We start from the raw sequence: 18973 nt of genomic DNA on the forward strand, positions 1-18973 counted from the left end.
GAAGGGGGGGGGGGATGTCTCTAACAGGCTGTCAATGGGGACCGGGGTGACGGAGAGCGAGAGTTTATTTAATATTATTTATTTGAGATTAAATTTAACAATAAAGTCAGACCTTGGTAATACCATATAACATATATATATATATATATATATATATATATATATATATATATATATATATATATATATATATATATATATATATATATATATATATATAATGAACCTTACAGTGACCACGCTTTTAAAAAATATCACAATTGGCTATCACCATTTTTTGAAAATGTGGTCACTATAAGGTTCATTATATATATATATGTATACGTTATATGGTATTACCAAGGTTTGATTTTATTGTTAAATGTAATCTCAAATATTAATTGATCCCTCATTTGCACACAAATGTGTTTTGTTCTTTTGTACTGTTGTTATATATAAAACTGTAGTGTATACACCCCCTCCCCTTATGCAGGAAGCGGCTATATATGATATGTATGTATAGTAGCACAGCACCAGCATCTCCCTGTGCTGCTCCCCACTCCCTCACTCTGTCCGGGCACAGCAGCAGCAGGGTAGGAGGCAGCGGGGTAGGAGGCAGCGGGGCAGGAGGCTGTCATGTCTCCCCACACACAGCAGCACACGGACTCGTCCGCCCGTCCGCTGTGTGTGCAGGGCTGACAGTCTCTCCAGGGAGCAGCAGCCCAGTCGGCTCTTAAAACACTCGCTCTCCGTCTCCCCGGTCCCCGCTGACAGCCTGTTATTGACACGCCCCCCCGGACGGGAACGCGCATATAAAGCTCCTCAGCGGCAGGGGTCGCTGCAGGGAGCAGGTCTCGTCCGGGGTTCCGGAATCTGTTCCGGCCTGGTTTTCACCGAATCCCCAGCTGATACAGGGCGGGTGAGGACGGAGGACTCTGAGAGGAGGGGAGATCTGGACGGGGCCGTCTGGCTGACAGGTGACGCTGGGCAGGGGCACTGAGGGGTGACCACTGGGCCGAGGGTGGAGGGGGGGAGTGTGCGCAAAACAAAAAAAAGACAGTACGTTACTATTAATTATTACTTACAACTACGAAGCAGGCGGCCAGCGGGACGGGTGTCCCCGATGACCCCACCTGTCGCCGGGCCTGCCAGTGACAGCACTGTCAGTGCTACAGCTGCTGCCCAATCATAGAGACAGGGGCGTGCTTTCATATACGCTGAAAGCACGCCCCTGCTGCTCTGCGGCTCTTGTACTGGTGCCGCTTTCACTGTTATTTTCCATGGCCTTTTCCAATCCTCTGATTGGCTCCGCCCCCTAGCCGCCCCCTGCTTCTGGACTTTTACAATGGCCATCGTGCGGCACCGCTCTAGGTGCCGCAGAAATTCATTTACAAGATATTTCCAGTGTCAAATGATTAGAGTAATATAAAGAACATACTTATGACACAGAATGTGTCATAAGTATCTTCTTTTTATTCTTTTCATCATTAATGACAGGGGAGGCACTGCCTCCCCTGACTGCACGTCCCTGATATATATATATATATATATATATATATATCTGTAAAGCACGCTGATCTGTAATGCACTGGTGTGTGCAGCTGAGTATATTTAATAGTATGCAATGTGTTTCAATGTATTTATATCTAAGATGTGTTTAAATGTAAATTATTTGAAAGGTACAAGAATTGGACTTGGGTATTAACATTTGGAAACTGTTCATGGGACACTCTCTAACCTAGCAAATAATATGGTAATTGACCTAGCTCCAGCAAGGGGATAGGTGTCGATTAGCCAAGCACTTTCCCAGAAATGCCCTCCAGGTGGGCTTATGCATGTCTCTGTGTAAAGTAGCGAGTAGGTCTGGATGAAACTGAAATACAAGTTATATTTTTTTAAAGAAATTTTGATCAAATAAACATCTTGCCTTCAAGACAACTGCTTTTTCATCCTGTGACAAACGTCATCCCGCCCTCTGGCTGTTCTGGCTTGAGCCCAGCATCTCCCAGCTCCGCCCTCTGGCAGCTACCGATGAAAGGCCTGGTCAGTGGTTAGTAACCAGTGGGGAACCAGCTGACACCAACCAGAAGGTGTGGAAGTAACATGTCTACGCATATACAGCTACAAGCGGTAACAGGTGCTGGTGGTAGGAGCCTAAGGGGTATATTCAATTAGCAGCGATAACGGACTTTTCGCGTGAAAAGTCCGTTTTTCGCGCAAAAAAACAGACTTTTCCCACGAAACGCAATTACAGCCTATTCAATTTTCCTGGAAAATTTATTGGTGATCATTTTTTCACTAATTTCACTTCACCTACTCTGAAGCAGGGGAAAAGTTGGGAAAAGTCACTATTTTAAGGTACAAAAGGTTTGGATATGGTACAGAACTCCTGGGACACCCCCCTTAATGACTAATCAGGCACGTTGAGGTTTTTAATTATTTTTAATTGGCCAATAATGACATGTCATTTTTGGGGTGAAAAAGTACAAAGTGATGGAAATATATATATATACACATATCTCCAAAAAAGGCAGCGGCACTCGAGGATTTTGTAAATAGAAAAAATTGTATTCAAAGACAATTACATAAATTTAGATCTGTTATCTCTTTTTGGCTTTAATATACAATCATTTACATAGTATATCAATATGCAAGGAAATGTGAAGTCAAATCACATTATCTTGTTTGGTTATACAGTTCATTACCGTGACAGTGAACAAATACTAAACAAGCATTTCTAAAGACTTATTCTCATTACAAAATGTTTATATATAAAAAAAATTTTTTATTGGACAATGAGATTGAAATGGCTCCAAACTACAGTGTTAGAGATAAGGCTGACAGGCGTGTAAACATCTGAATTTGTTCCACAAGTTTGCACAATATAAATGCAATCTGAAATGGGAAATACAAGATATGATATGCTAAGCAGAAGAGAGGTCTGAAGATAATTCAATTTGACTGGTGTTACAAGTTATGCTATTTATTTGTAGTAGAAGCACACAGCCAATGCTTACAAGTGGTCTTTCTAAAGCAGAGATAAAATAAATAGTAAAACATGGATGCAGTTACATCGCTGGAAACCTACAGCAGAGCCAAACGTACATTTTATAACTGTATTGGATACAATGGATATTTATTTAGCATCAACAACTAGTACTTCAGCTCAGCAAATAAATGAAAGGGTCACATGACTACTCCTGTAATCTGGCCTATTATTAAATAGAAACCTACAGCACCAGATTTATTACCTAGATGCATTCTCAATTTCATGATATTCCTTCTTGAAGCAAATAGAGTTTAGAAATAGTTTTAAAGGCATTTCCGTGTTAACCCCCTGCCCCTTCCTATTCTTTACTGTTGTCTCTTACCAAAACAGGTTATATTTGAAAAACAAACAATATAAACAAAAATAGTTTTAGAGATCCATTACTGCGAAGTATCTATCAAAACTGCTGAGATATGTTATTTATAATACAGCCATTTTAATTCTAAACTATACCTATGGAGTATTAAAACATTACCCCATCCACAGCACAGACCGACTATTCAACCCATATCTGGGCTTACCAGTGCAGGATAGAGGTTTTCGTTCAGTAAGGCTTCCTCTATAGTGGTCATTGGAGAATAAAATATATATGGGGTGCTCAGGGAAAGAGGAAGAAGGAGGTTGCTCAGAATGGCAGGCAGAGGCGGGCTGGGTCAGAGGGCAGGCTGACATTTTTCCCGGGCCGGTACAATTTTTTTACAGTTCCAGTGCCACCTGGCTGTGGGAACCAGGCATACCAGGCAGAGCATGCTCTAATCACCGGCTACAGAGATCTAGCTGCAAGGGCTATCAGAAAATGGCTGTCCCCATAGCAGGCTAGAAAAAGATGGCAGTAGTTGATCAACGAGGAGCCAAATTTCCTTTCCCAGGAACCCAAGAGCCTGGAAAGTGAAAAGAGTGTGTGTGGCTTATCAGGAGTGTTTGAGAGAAAAAGAAGAGGTACAAAAAATAGATTTTATGGCACTCAGGAAGGAGAGAGATGGAGAGAACATAAGTGAAGAGTTCTCCAGGGGCAGAGCCTGCTTCTTGTCTTGTCCACCCTTTCAGAAGCCAGGTAAGTGACTTGGGGGATATATATATACTGTATTGTTGCTGTATGTCCTGACGACGAGGGTTTGAGCCTCGAAACTTTGACTTTGGAAATGAATAGTCTTTTGCTGCAATTTTGTCTCTGAGTGCCATTCTTTGTTGGAACTTTATTTTTTGTTTGGTTTGGCACCTGAGCGCGTTGGAAATTATTACTGGAGTGCCGGCTGCTGCTGTATGTATATATATATATATATATATATATATATATATATATATATATATATATATATATATATATATATATATAATCTACAGATAGATAAACGCCAAGAAAATGTATGTGGACACAATCCTCTTTATACTACATCCGGACTCAGATTTATTAAGCCTTGGAGAGTGATAAATTGCACGGTGATAAAGTATAAACCAGCCAGCTCCTGTCATTTTTCAGACAAGCCTGTAACATAGCAATTAGGAACTGATTGGCTGGTATTTTATCACTGTGCAATTTATTACTCTCCAAGGCTTGATGAATCTGGACCTCCGTTACATTAACGTTTATTTGAACTCACACATTTCTTAGAAAAATTCTATCATAGTCAGGATTGAACCCATCAGCTGTTACATTGTAGGCAAGCAGCTTACTGATGGTAATATAGTGTTCCCACTAGGTACTTTTAGCAGGACACTGTGCACTGCCCGTTTTGTTAATTGTTAAATGTGACCTGCCTGTTTGTAATTAATTAATTGTACCCCGCATTCTCCAGAGCAGATACACACACACTGTGGGATGGAACAAAGTGCTGGACACAGCTCTTCAACCAAGCCTCCAGGGATCACATAGTACACAGAACCCAATGCTCCCAGGGTATGCTGTTACCAGCCGTAGAGGGACACCCAGACGTACAGCTTCCCCTTGCAACAGCGAGACACCAGAATCAGGACAGCACATCATCTTACCGGAAGGATATTAGCATTCCCGCTATGATGTTTAGCGGGCTGCTGCGCCCTGCCTGATTTGAAACTGACAAAATGTGCCTAGCCCTTTTGGATGTGCCCTGGTACCCAACTAGCCGCCAGCTTGGCCGCTGTGCCCCGCCTCCCTGTGAACTTGGTTCCTTCCTTCCAGCTCCGGCACCGAGCGTGCTTCCCCTCTGCCGGTCAAGCCCATTTAGAAAAGCAAGGATGCTTGCTTGTGGCTGCCCAGCAGATTGAAAGATACCAGCCAGCCCCTAATGCCAGGGGTTTCACTGTACTCACTTGTGACATAGTTGGTGTCTTTACTGTAGTAATTAATAGTGTAAAAACATGGCCAGATTAATGTTTGTTGGGGCCCCAGAATAAACAACTTGTGGGGGCCCCAGCCCCCTACCAATAAAACTGTAACTATGATATGCTGGATATGTTACTAGAAAGTTTACTGTGTAAATACTCCCAGCATCTCAAATGTTTTAAACACTCGGTGATGCCCCCAGCCTTATTATGCCACACAGTTCACATGTTGGTAATGTAGCTATACGTAGGAGGCCACCAAATATGAGGGGGGAGGGGGGAGGCCTGGGTGATCACCCCATTTACCCTGTTAGTAATCTGTCTCTGTGTAAGAAACATCTACATGGGAACAACTTAGTTTAGCATAAACTGGACATAAAAATTATTCTGTCACCCTTAAGGGTTTGCACAGTTGACTATAGGTGCACATACACTAAACGACCTGTAAATGATGATTTTTCTTTAACGATTTCTCTTGAACTCCCCGGCAGTCCTGGGCAAACGATATAGTACAATGCACATGATATATCTTTAGATCTGGGAGTGGCTACATCCATGAGCTTTAGTTGACGATAGCTTCAGATCATCCCTGCAGTAGGGAAGATCAGAATCTCTGACCAATGACCAGCAGGACCGCGCATCGTTATCGTTCACAGACACTGAACGATCTGCACTATTAGGAACGATTTGTAGTTCCAATCCGTTGGAAATGGCCAAATCATTCATAATATCGTCGAGTGTATGGGCACCTTATGTTTTCATAATGAAAATAAGATTTGCATTCTTGTTTCTATACCTACAGTGACTGGATATAGTATAATGCCTATTGAGTTTGTCTTATCTTATCCACATAATTGAAAGACTGCCAGTAAACAAAGTAGGTGGAAGGTTATTTTTAGGCTTACAAGACATGTTCTAAATAAGTGATGATCAACTTCAATTAATTGACATTCAATGTTACAGTAACAATAATGTCACATTTAAAATTAGGTTAACTTTAGGTTAAACACGAAAATAGGAGCTTCTCTTAATCTATGCATTTATATTTGGGAAGTAAAAATAAACAAATTATCTCTGGATAAAACTTGCCAAATGCTAATTTACCACCTAAAAAAAAAAAAATGGGTATTCAGTTACTATGCCAGTTTCAGAGAGGATTTAACCAGGTATATGACAAAAGGTATTCCAGTGGGTGTAGTATGAGTTGCCGGTGTCGGGATCCCGACCGCCGGCTTGCCGACGCAAGGGGCGAGCGCAAATGAGCCCCTTGCGGGCTCGCTGAGCTTGCCACGCTGCAGGTACGGTGGCGCGACGCTATTTATTCTCACTCCAGGGGGGTCGTGGACCACCAAGATGGAGAAAAGGTGTCGGTATGCCGGTTTACTGAATGCCACCCATTACAGCAGCTCACTAGCGTATACTTACCCATTAGCATTGCTACTTTGCATTAGCCACAGCTTCAATAATAGATTACTAAGGGCCCCTGGTATTAAGGTCCACTCACCCTGTGGGCAGGGCTAGATTAGCAATGGGCAGATGGAGATACTGCTCCAGACCTCCATATAAACACCGTCCCATTATCATGACAGCAAGATGACCACCCACACAGCCAGCCATCAGCCATAAATTTTATTAACATTTTATTTCTATTTTATCTAACGTCCTAGTGGATGCTGGGGACTCCGTAAGGACCATGGGGAATAGACGGGCTCCGCAGGAGACAGGGCACTTTAAGAAAGAATTTGGATACTGGTGTGCTCTGGCTCCTCCCTCTATGTCCCTCCTCCAGACCTCAGTTTGAATCTGTGCCTGGACGAGCTGGGTGCTACTTAGTGAGCTCTCCTGAGCTTGCTAAAAAGAAAGTATTTTGTTAGGTTTTTTTATTTTCAGAGAGATCTGCTGGCAACAGACTCTCTGCTACGTGGGACTGAGGGGAGAGAAGCAGCCCTACTCACTGAAGATAGGTCCTGCTTCTTAGGCTACTGGACACCATTAGCTCCAGAGGGATCGTACACAGGATCGCACCCTTGGTCGTCCGATCCCGTAGCCGCGCCGGAAGACAGAAGCCGGTGACAGAAGCAAGAAGACTTCGAAATCGGCGGCAGAAGACTCCACTCTTCATATGAGGTAGCGCACAGCACTGCAGCTGTGCGCCATTGCTCCCACACTAAACCCACATACTCCGGTCACTGTAGGGTGCAGAGCGCAGGGGGGGGGGGGGGCGCCCTGGGCAGCAATTAGAGACCTCTTGGCAAAAGTGGGCATATATACAGTTGGGCACTGTATATATGCATGGGCCCCCGCCATATTTTTACACAAAAACGCGGGACAGAAGCCCGCCGCTGAGGGGGCGGGGCTTCTTCCTCAGCACTCACCAGCCCCATTTTCTCTCCACAGCTCCGCTGAGAGGAAGCTCCCCAGGCTCTCCCCTGCAGAATCACGGTAGAAGAGGGTAAAAAGAGAGGGGGGGCACATAAATTTGGCGCAAAAACAGTATATACAGCAGCTACTGGGTTAACACTAAGTTACTGTGTGATTCCTGGGACATATAGCGCTGGGGTGTGTGCTGGCATACTCTCTCTCTGTCTCTCCAAAAGGGCCTTGTGGGGGAACTGTCTTCAAATAGAGCATCCCCTGTGTGTGTGGTGTGTCGACATGTCTGAGGTAAAAGGCTCCCCTAAGGAGGAGATAGAGCAAATATGTGTGTGTGAGGGTGTCTCCGTCGACAACGCAGACACCTGTTTGGATATGTGTAATTAAGTGCTAAGGTGAATTTATTGCACAAAAGATTAGAGAACAGACAGGAAATCTACCCATGTCTGTCCCTATGTCGCAGAGACCTTCAGAGTCTCTCAATGCTCACTATAAAATAATAAACACTGATATCGACACGGAGGTTGACGCCAGTGTCGACTACGATAATGCAAAGTTACAGCCAAAATGGCAGAAAAGTATTCAATATATGATTATTGTAATAAAAGATGATTTGCATATCACTGATGACTCATCTGTCCCTGACACAAGGGTACACATGTTTAAGGGGAAGAAAGCTGAGGTAAATTTTAGTGATGAGCGAGGTTCGGTTTTACTCGGTTTTACTCGGTTCTCAAAACGGCATCTTATTGGCTATCCAAAACACGTGACATCCGTGAGCCAATAAGATGCCGTTTTGAGAACCGAGTAAAACCGAGTAAAACCGAACCTCGCTCATCACTAAAATTTACCTCAGCTTTCTTCCCCTTAAACATGTGTACCCTTGTGTCAGGGACAGATGAGTCATCAGTGATATGCAAATCATCTTTTATTACAATAATCATATATTGAATACCGAGTAAAACCGAACCCGCTCATCACTAAATTTCCCTCCTCTCATGATGAAAAAGAGCGGGAATCTCCAGACAAGAGACTGCAGTTTCTCACAAAGAATTCTCAGGCAGTATGCTTTCCCCACTAGGGCCAGGATAGGATGGGGATCTTCCCCTAGGGTGTCACGTTTGCCCAAAAGGTAGCCCTGACGTAACAGCTATTCTCAGGGATCCTGCAGATAGCATGCACATTCTGGTACACTACTCAGACCGGTGATTGTGTCGGCATGGGTTTATAGTGCTGTGGCAGCGTGGACAGGTACCTTATCAGCAGAGATCGAGACCCTAGTATGTAGAGATTTATATATATATATATATTATATTATATATATATATATATATATATATATATATATATATATATACACACACACACACACACACACACACACACACACACACACACACACACACACACACAGAGTTATATATATATATTAAAGATGCTGTCTTAAGAGATATATATATAAAAAACATGCCCAAAGAGACATGAGTATACTGGGTCCTAGAGTCAAAGCTATGTCGATTTCTGCTTGACGTGTCCTGTAGAATATGCAATGGACAGATGATGCCGACTTAAGAGGCATATGGAAGGCTGAGGATTGTGTGGAGAAGGGTTCTCTGACCTGGTCTCCACAGCTATAGCTGGTAATTCTGATATTTTGCCTTATATTCCTGCACAGCCTAGGAAAGCACGACATTATCAAATGCAGCCTTTCGATCAAAGAAACAAGAAAGTCCGAGGTGCGTCCTTTCTTGCCAGAGGCGGGGGCAGAGGAAAGAAGCTGCACAACACAGCTAGTTCCCAGGAACAGAAGTCCTCCCCGGCCTCTACAAAAATCCACCGCATGTCGCTGGGGCTCCACAAGCGGATCTAGGCCCGGTGGGGGCACGCCTTCGTAAGTTCAGCCACAAGTGGGTTCACTCCCTGTTAGATCCCTGAGCAATAGATATTGTGTCTCAGGGATACAAGCTGGACTTTGAGAACATGCCCCCTCACCGACGGCCCTGCCTGCTTCCCCCCACGAGAGGAAAACAGTGGTAACTGCAATTCACAAATTGTACCTTCAACAGGTGGTGGTCAAGGTTCCCCTCCTTCAACAAGGAGGGGGTTATTATTCGACCATGTGGTAGTCCCGAAACCGGAGGGTTCGGTCAGACCCATATTGAATTTAAAATCCCTGAACATATACCTGGAAAGGTTCAAGTTCAAGATGGAATCGCTAAGAGCGGTCACTGCAAGCCTGAAAGGGGGAGATTTTATGGTGACTCGAAACATAAAGGATGCATACCTTCATGTCCCCATTTATCCACCTCATCAGGCGTACCTCAGAATTGCGGTACGGGATTGTCATTACCAATTTCAGATGTTGCCGTTTGGTCTCTCTACGGCCCCGAGAATGTTCACCAAGGTAATGGCGGAAATGATGGTGCTCCTGCGGAAGCAAGGTGTCACTATTATCACGTACTTGGACGATCTCCTCATAAAAGCGAGATCAAGAGAGCAGTGGCTGAACAGCGTATCACTTTCTCTGGAAGTGTAACGGCAACACGGCTGGATTCTATATATTCCAAAGTCGCAGTTGGTTCCTACAGCTCATCTGCCTCTCCTAGGCATGATCCTAGACACAGACCAGAAAAGGGCTTATCTCCCGATATAGAGAGCTCCTGACACTGGTCAGGAATCTATTAAAACCAAAACAGGTGTCAGTGCATCACTGCACTCGAGTCCTGGGAAGGATGGTGGCATCATACGAGGCCATTCCCTTCGGCAGGTTCCATGCGAGGACCTTCCAATGGGACTTACTGGACAAGTGGTCCGGATCAAATCTTCAGATGCATCGGTTAATCACCCTATCCCCCAGGGCCAGGGTGTCTCTCCTGTGGTGGCTGCAGAGTGCTCACCTTCTCGAAGGTCGCAGATTCGGCATTCAGGACTGGGTCCTGGTGACCACGGATGCAAGCCTCCGAGGGTGGGGGGCAGTCACATAGGGAAGAAATTTCCAAGGGCTGTGGTCAAGTCAGGAGACTTGCCTTCACATCAACATCCTGGAACTAAGGGCCATATACAACGCCCTAAGTCAAGCGGAGTCCCTGCTTCGCGACCAACCGGTTCTGATTCAGTCAGACAATATCACCGCAGTGGCTCATGTAAACCGCCAAGGTGGCACAAGGAGCAGGGTGGCGATGGTAGAAGCCACCAGAATTCTTCGCTGGGCGGAGAATCACGTAAGAGCACTGTCAGCAGTGTTCATTCCGGGAGTGGACAACTGGGAAGCAGACTTCCTCAGCAGGCAAGACCTCCACCCGGGAGAGTGGGTACTTCATCAAGAAGTCTTCACGCAGATTGCAAGCCGGTGGGAACTGCCACAGGTGGACATGATGGCATCCCGCCTCAACAAAAAGCTACAGAGATATTGCACCAGGTCAAGAGACCCTCAGGCGATAGCTGTAGACGCACTAGTGACACCGTGGGTGTTCCAGTCGATTTATGTATTTCCTCCTCTTCCTCTCATACCAAAGGTGCTGAGAATCGTAAGAAAAAGAAGAGTGAGAACAATACTCATTGTTCCGGATTGGCCAAGAAGGACTTGGTATCCAGATCTGCAAGAAATGCTCACAGAGGTCCCATGGCCTCTGCCTCTAAGACAGGACTTGTTGCAACAGGGGCCCTGTCTGTTCCAAGACTTTCCGCGGCTGCGTTTGACGGCATGGCGGTTGAACGCCGGATCCTAGCAGAAAAAGGCATTCCGGATGAGGTTATTCCTACACTGATAAAGGCTGGGAAGGACGTGACGGCTAAACATTATCACCGTATATGGCGAAAATATGTTGCTTGGTGTGAGGCCAGGAATGCCCCTATGGAGGAATTCCAGCTGGGCCGTTTCCTTCACTTCCTACAGTCGGGAGTGACTTTGGGCCTGAAATTGGGTTCCATTAAGGTCCAGATTTCGGCTCTATCCATTTTCTTTCAAAAAGAACTGGCTTCTCTTCCTGAAGTCCAGACATTTGTAAAGGGAGTGCTGCATATTCAGCCCCCTTTTGTGCCTCCAGTGGCACCTTGGGATCTTAATGTGGTGTTGAGTTTCCTGAAATCCCACTGGTTTGAGCCACTCAAAACCGTGGAGTTAAAATTTCTCACGTGGAAGGTGGTCATGCTATTAGCCTTGGCTTCAGCAAGGCGTGTGTCAGAATTAGCGGCTTTGTCACATAAAAGCCCCAATCTGGTTTTCCATATGGACAGGGCAGAATTGCGGACCCGTCCACAATTTCTGCAAAAAGTGGTGTCATCCTTTCATATGAACCAACCTATTGTGGTGCCTGTGGCTACTCGTGACTTGGAGGATTCCGAGTTACTAGATGTGGTCATGGCTTTGAAGGTTTATGTAGCCAGAACGGCTAGGGTCAGGAAAACAGACTCTTTGTTTATCCTGTATGCTTCCAACAAGCTTGGTGCTTCTGCTTCAAAGCAGACTATTGCTCGCTGGATCTGTAACACGATTCAGCAGTATCATTCTGCGGCTGGGTTGCTGCTGCCTAGATCAGTTAAGGCCCATTCCACAAGGAAGGTGGGTTCTTCTCGGGCGGCTGCCCGAGGGGTCTCGGCATTACAGCTTTGCCGAGCAGCTACTTGGTCAGGTTCAAACACCTTTGCAAAGTTCTACAAGTTTGATACCCTGGCTGAGGAGGACCTTGTGTTTGCTCATTCGGTGCTGCAGAGTCATCCGCACTCTCCCGCGCGTTTAGGAGCTTTGGTATAATCCCCATGGTCCTTACGGAGTCCCCAGCATCCACTAGGACATTAGAGAAAATAAGATTTTACTTACCGGTAAATCTATTTCTCGTAGTCCGTAGTGGATGCTGGGCGCCCGTCCCAAGTGCGGACTTCTTCTGCAATACTTGTATATAGTTATTGCTTAAATAAGGGTTATGTTATGTTGGTTGCATCAGGGTTGATCTGATGCTCCGTTGTTGTTCATACTGTTAACTGGGTAAGTTTATCACGAGTTATATGGTGTGATTGGTGTGACTGGTATGAGTCTTACCCTGGATTCCAAAATCCTTTCCTTGTACTGTCAGCTCTTCCGGGCACAGTTTCTCGAACGGAGGTCTGGAGGAGGGACATAGAGGGAGGAGCCAGAGCACACCAGTATCCAAATTCTTTCTTAAAGTGCCCTGTCTCCTGCGGAGCCCGTCTATTCCCCATGGTCCTTACGGAGTCCCCAGCATCCACTACGGACTACGAGAAATAGATTTACCGGTAAGTAAAATCTTATTTTCTATTATATTATAAAATTATGCAATTTTTAAATTTAGATAGAAAAAGGGGCTTATCGCATAGTGGTGTACAATTTAACTAGCTACAATCACAAAACAGTGGTTGCAGCTTCTCACAATGGGGGCCTTGATCATTTCAGCTCTAGTCCCATGTGGCTCTTAATCCAGCCCTGCCTGTGGGTGCAGATATAACTTGATATACAACGATAAGAAAACCAATAATCACAGGACTACTAAATAAATAAATATATATATATATATATATATATATATATATATATATATATTTTTTTTTTTTTTTTTTTTTTTTTAAACCAACAACTTTATGTGTAGGCCGGGAAATAGAGATTGGTATTTCTGGTACACTTTGTCATGTAACACTGAACATTTGTGTATTGTAGTAAGACCAAGGGTATGGTCACATTGTGAGCTTAGAACACAATGCTATTTCAGACATAATGCTCCATTACAAACTTCAAATGATACACCGCATTATAAAAAAGCCATCTTCATGTCACGCTGCATTACCCTTATCAGCATGTAGTATTTTCACAGATGTAGCACTTTGCATGTAACAAGACAACAGAGATTGGATTTGTTGTTGTTTTAAAACATTGTGCTATCTGGATCCACACCAGTGCACCACCATTAACATATGATACCAACTAAAGTATAGCAGCAGCTAAACTTTAGTAAGTTAAGGTGAGTACACACTAGGCGACGTGGTCTATGAGCAACGTCGCCTAATGTTTCACCTCCCGGGCTGGATTTGAGTTGCCTGCATGACCGACAGCGAGGGTCATTAACGACCCGTAAGGCCGCGCATCACTTGTTGATGGTGTCACACACTTGCCGAGAGCAACGTCGCTTAGGAAGGGTGAAAATGAGCAACGTAGCTCATGTTCTCGGCAAGTGTGTATGCACCTTAACAGAAACTGAAGAGGTAGGCAAAGTGCCAAACCATAGGAAGTCAGATGGAAGAAAATACAGATGTAAATCTGGTGAAAAAGAGGGAGACAGGAGTGCAGACCTACAGCTATACATTGGACATGTTACATTATAGATATATTCCTGTACAAACAAGTGTACCAGTATGCAGGGTCTGACATTGTTCAGATCATTCAATGTAACTCAGTAGTTGGTAAACAATATTAAGGGCAGTAAACTATATACACAAAGGGCTATGTAACATGATCCCTATGTAATAGAAGCAAAGCAGTTCTATAAATGATTTCACATTTTTTTAAATTGAAAATTTCCTTGGAATCCACAAGCAATATAACTTGTTTAAGTTTTCTTACAGAGAATGTTACCTAAAAAAGTCAAAGTTAAATAAAAGTGCTGTAATAAATCTAATATGCCAAAAAATTATGTGATATTACCAACAAAACGATTTATATGTTACATTAAAAAAGTTACAGAAGATAATAATGTAATGTGCTATTTGATAGGTTTAATTAAGAGAAAGAACAATAATTTGTGTTGCTGCCATATACTTAAAGAGGACCTGTAGATGAATGAAAAATATCTATGGTGTGTGTAGTTTGTGGTGGTTTTACTAACTATAGAAACTTCTTTCCAGGCATGTTTTTGCAAATTATGCCTGCATCCATCCACTATTACTTACTGTATTTGATACAAATTCAGAAATCACCCATGTCATAATGCCTGAAAGGATTGGGGTTTGCCCACTGCTGCTCTTCTCCAATGGCCTGGAGCTATAGGGATATATTCAATTGCGGTCGAATTGCCGAAATTGTCGAAAAACGGGTAATTTTCTACACAAAAAAACCTGTCGAATTTGATTAGACAATTCAATACAGTACTTTTCGACAAAAAAACTGCTGTTTCATTTTCGACTTTTTGCAATTCGACATTTTTTAAATTTGACATGTCTGCAATGTTAAAATGCGGCTTTTCAACAAAAAGTATATTCAATTGAAGAATGTGGATTCGACAACAGTGCTTTTCGACAGTCATTTCGTCAATTTCATTCCGCCTCATCTGTCGTGATCTAATAATTTTTTTTTAAAACATGTATTTTTTTGTTGCTTTTTTGATTGCTAATATCATATCTATTTATATTAGAAGGGATTATCTACTTGGTTTGTCTATTTAGGAGCCACAAGTATTATTTAATGGATTTTTTAAAAGAATATTATAATTTTTTTTTACTAACTACAATAATATGGAGAGATCAGTGCATGTTTTTCAGTTGGAAGGGGTGTTGAAAGTGTTAAAATTCCTGAAAAAAAATGCGTGGGGTCCCCCCCTCCTAAGCATAACCAGCCTCGGGCTCTTTGAGCTAGTCCTGGCTGTAAAAATACGGGGGGAAAATTGACAGGGGTTCCCCCATATTTTAACAACCAGCACCAGGCTCTGCGCCTGGTCCTGGTGCAAAAAATACGGGGGACAAAAGACGTAGGGGTCCCCCGTTTTTTTTCCACCAGCACCGGGCTCCACTAGTTAGAGAGATAATGCCACAGCCAGGGGACACTTTTATATAGGTCCCTGCGGCCGTGGCATTAAATCCCCAACTAGTCACCCCTGGCCGTGGTACCCTGGAGGAGTGGGGACCCCTTAAATCAAGGGGTCCCCCCCTCCAGCCACCCAAGGGCCAGGGGTGAAGCCCAAGGCTGTCCCCCCCATCCAAGGGTGGCAAATGGGGGGTTGATAGCCTTTTGTGACAAAAAAATATATATTGTTTTTTGCAGCAGAACCACAAGTCCCAGCAAGCCTCCCCGCAAGCTGGTACTTGGAGAACCACAAGTACCAGCATGCAGGTGAAAAACGGGCCCGCTGGTACCTGTAGTTCTACTACAAAAAAACCCAAAAAAAACACAACGCACACACCGTGACAGTACAACTTTATTACATACATGCACACTTACATTCATACATACTTACCTATGCTGACACGAAGAGTCGGTCCCCTTCTCCGCGTAGAATCCACGGGGTACCTGTAAATAAAATTTTACTCACAACAATCCTGTGTAGATCGGTCCTCTTCTTTGTTTGTAATCCACGGTAGACCACAAGAGTGACCCCACATAACCTCGCGGTCTACCGCTGACCGCAAAGTTCCCAGCATTGGATATAATGGAGCGCCTATGCGCTACATTGTATCTCGAGTGCGCCGCCTGACTGACAGTTCAGGCGCGCACAGCCAATCAGGAGAGTGCCATGACGTGGCGCTCCCTGATTTGCTGAAGGGACCCTCTTCGACAGCAGTCACGGGGTCCCGCCAGTCGGGGAAATGGGTCCCATGTATAAACATGGGACCCCTTTCAGTGCGTGGATTCGGGATCTTCTGTGTTTTTTTTTTTACCAAGTACATGGATTACAAACAAAGAAGAGGACCGATCTACACAGGATTGTTGTGAGTATAATTTTATTTACAGGTACCCCGTGGATTCTACGTGGAGAAGGGGACCGACTCTTCGTGTCAACATAGGTAAGTATGTATGAATGTAAGTGTGCATGTATGTAATAAAGATGTTCTGTCACGGTGTGTGCGTTGTGTTTTTTTGTGGGGTATTTTTTTTGTAGTAGAACTACAGGCACCAGCGGGCCCGTTTTTCACCCGCATGCTGGTACTTGTGGTTCTCCAAGTACCAGCTTGCGGGGAGGCTTGCTGGGACTTGTGGTTCTGCTGCAAAAACAATATTCTTTTTTTTTTTCACAAAAGGCTATCAGCCCCCCATCCACCGCCCTTGGATGGGGGGACAGCCTCGGGCTTCACCCCTGGCCCTTGGGTGGCTGGAGGGGGGGACCCCTTGATTTAAGGGGTCCCCACTCCTCCAGGGTACCCCGGCCAGGGGTGACTAGTTGGGTATTTAATGCCACGGCCGCAGGGACCTATATAAAAGTGTCCCCCGGCTGTGGCATTATTTCTCTGACTAGTGGAGCCCGGTGCTGGTGAAAAAATACGGGGGACCCCTACGTCTTTTGTCCCCCATATTTTTAGCACCAGGACTAGGCGCAGAGCCCGGTGCTGGTTGTTAAAATACGGGGGAACCCCTGTCAATTTTTTCCCTGTATTTTTACAACCAGGACCGGCTCAAAGAGCCCGAGGCTGGTTATGCTTAGGAGGGGAGACCCCACGTAATTTTTTTCAGGATTTATTGAACACTTTTGTGAGGTCCATGAAGTCGAATCCAGGCCGCCCACTATTCGTCAATTGGTCCGTTTATCGACAGCGGGACTGTTGAATCCGTTATTTATTGAATATGTCGAATTCGGGTCCCGGCGAGAGGGATTCGCCTGTCGAATTGTGTTGAATCCAAAAACGGTCGAATTCACGCCGGAATTTGACCGCAATTAAATATACCCCTGCGATATCAAGCATTGGTGGAATGGATGTTTATTATGCATGTACTTTCACATGCCAGCACAAATATTATACATTTTCTTGGCAGGTATAAATATTCATGAACATTAATGTGAAATAGGGATGTGCTCGATTTTAACCAGTGAAAGGTTTGTTGGATGGAACATTTTACCCCTTTTATCCCCCTTAGGGTGGCTGAAAATAACGGTCACAGTTTTCAAACCACCCAGCAGATGCACAGGTAGAGTTCACCAACTGTCACATTTTCCAAAGCACAATGGTGATGCACGATTAATGACAGGCGGACATTTTGCCACAGAACTCCAAAGCGAAGCAACCAATTACAACACCAATATTTTTCTGCAAATCTATGGAACAAGACCTTTAATTTGGAATATGATATGCTCTGTGCATCACCGAAATAGGTCATTCATAAAAATCATCCTTCTGCTATTAATTTATAGATGAACATCCAAAGTACTGGTCGTATCTTGCTCACTGGGGCCAATTCAATAATTTTACCCAGTGGTTACCACTAGGGGGTGCAAAACAGAGCAATTTAATTGTTGATCCACTTAGGGGATGACATTTCTTCTCACAGACACCTGAGGTGCGAGACGAAATGTGCGCTAAGTCAGCACTTTGGGCGTCTGAATGGAAGTTTTGGCACCCCAAGCTGGACTTTAGACAGGTTTAGCCATTTTAGCTAAATCCTGTCTGTTTGGGTGCCCATGCGCAATGTGCATGGGCACCCAAACATCAACTGAATTGTGGCAATTCATCTAAACAGTCCCGTTTAGACAGGATTTTTAGACACCCAAAACAACTGAATCGGTCCCACTGCGTTCCTGATAAACGTTTGCTGTCAATCTGACAGCTTTCATCACATTGGCTCTAAATGATCACAAGATTAGTGTTGCAAAAACTCCTGCCCACACTAACAGCTAATCTGAATAATGCTTCAGGCGTTTATAAACACAGGAAGTGGATTGGAACTAAGTTTTAGTTATTGCTCCAAATTTAACTGAAAACAGGTACAGCCTACTAACTATACATTGAAATTCAGCTTTCACTCAATGTGCTCTCCTAATGTGGTGGCATTGCGTTTTTAAAAACGGCGTAACAAGTACATTAAGTTCCCTACACACATAAAATTGTATTAGATCAACCTATCACAATAGCACTGTATATACACACACACACACACACACACACACACACACACACACACACATCAGCCCAAAATGAGTACAATTCCTAAACCAGATGGTGGTCATTAGGTCGACATACATTGGGTCGACATGGAAAAAGGTCGACTTCAGTTTTTCACAATTTTTTTCTTCCATTTTTTGACCTTTCATACTTTACGATCCACGTGGACTACAGTTGGGAACTGTAACCTGTGCCGAGCGCAGCGGTAGCAGAGCGAGGAACCTTGCCCGATGCATGGCGAGCGAAACGGTGCACTAATTGGGGTTCCCAGTCCCTTTTTGAAGAAAACAACACCATTAAAAAAAGTAAAAAAAAACCTCATGTTGACCTTTTTCCATGTCGACCTAGCACATCAACCTAATGACCATGTTGACCTAGTGATCATGTCCACCTAATGCATGTCGACCAAATGTGGTCGACCCAATGTATGTCGACCTAATGAACCACATCTCTTCAATA

At 44.1% G+C, this 18973-nt stretch overlaps 1 protein-coding gene and 1 long non-coding RNA gene across 3 annotated transcripts in view; one reads left to right on the forward strand and one right to left on the reverse strand.

Moving 5' to 3' along the window:
* The window catches only part of LOC134927856 (uncharacterized), a 66520-nt gene extending 61071 nt beyond the window's left edge, over window positions 1-5449 (forward strand). Inside the window, exon 3 of the long non-coding RNA XR_010177753.1 lies at window positions 4825-5449. This is a non-coding gene — a long non-coding RNA (uncharacterized LOC134927856). The remainder of the gene's footprint in view (window positions 1-4824) is intronic.
* Window positions 1-18973, reverse strand: part of CTNNAL1 (catenin alpha like 1) — a 560796-nt gene that overhangs the window by 527235 nt on the left and 14588 nt on the right. The gene's annotated exons all lie outside the window — the stretch shown is intronic.

Source organism: Pseudophryne corroboree, chromosome 5 (assembly GCF_028390025.1).
Source record: "Pseudophryne corroboree isolate aPseCor3 chromosome 5, aPseCor3.hap2, whole genome shotgun sequence".
Taxonomy (NCBI): domain Eukaryota; kingdom Metazoa; phylum Chordata; class Amphibia; order Anura; family Myobatrachidae; genus Pseudophryne; species Pseudophryne corroboree.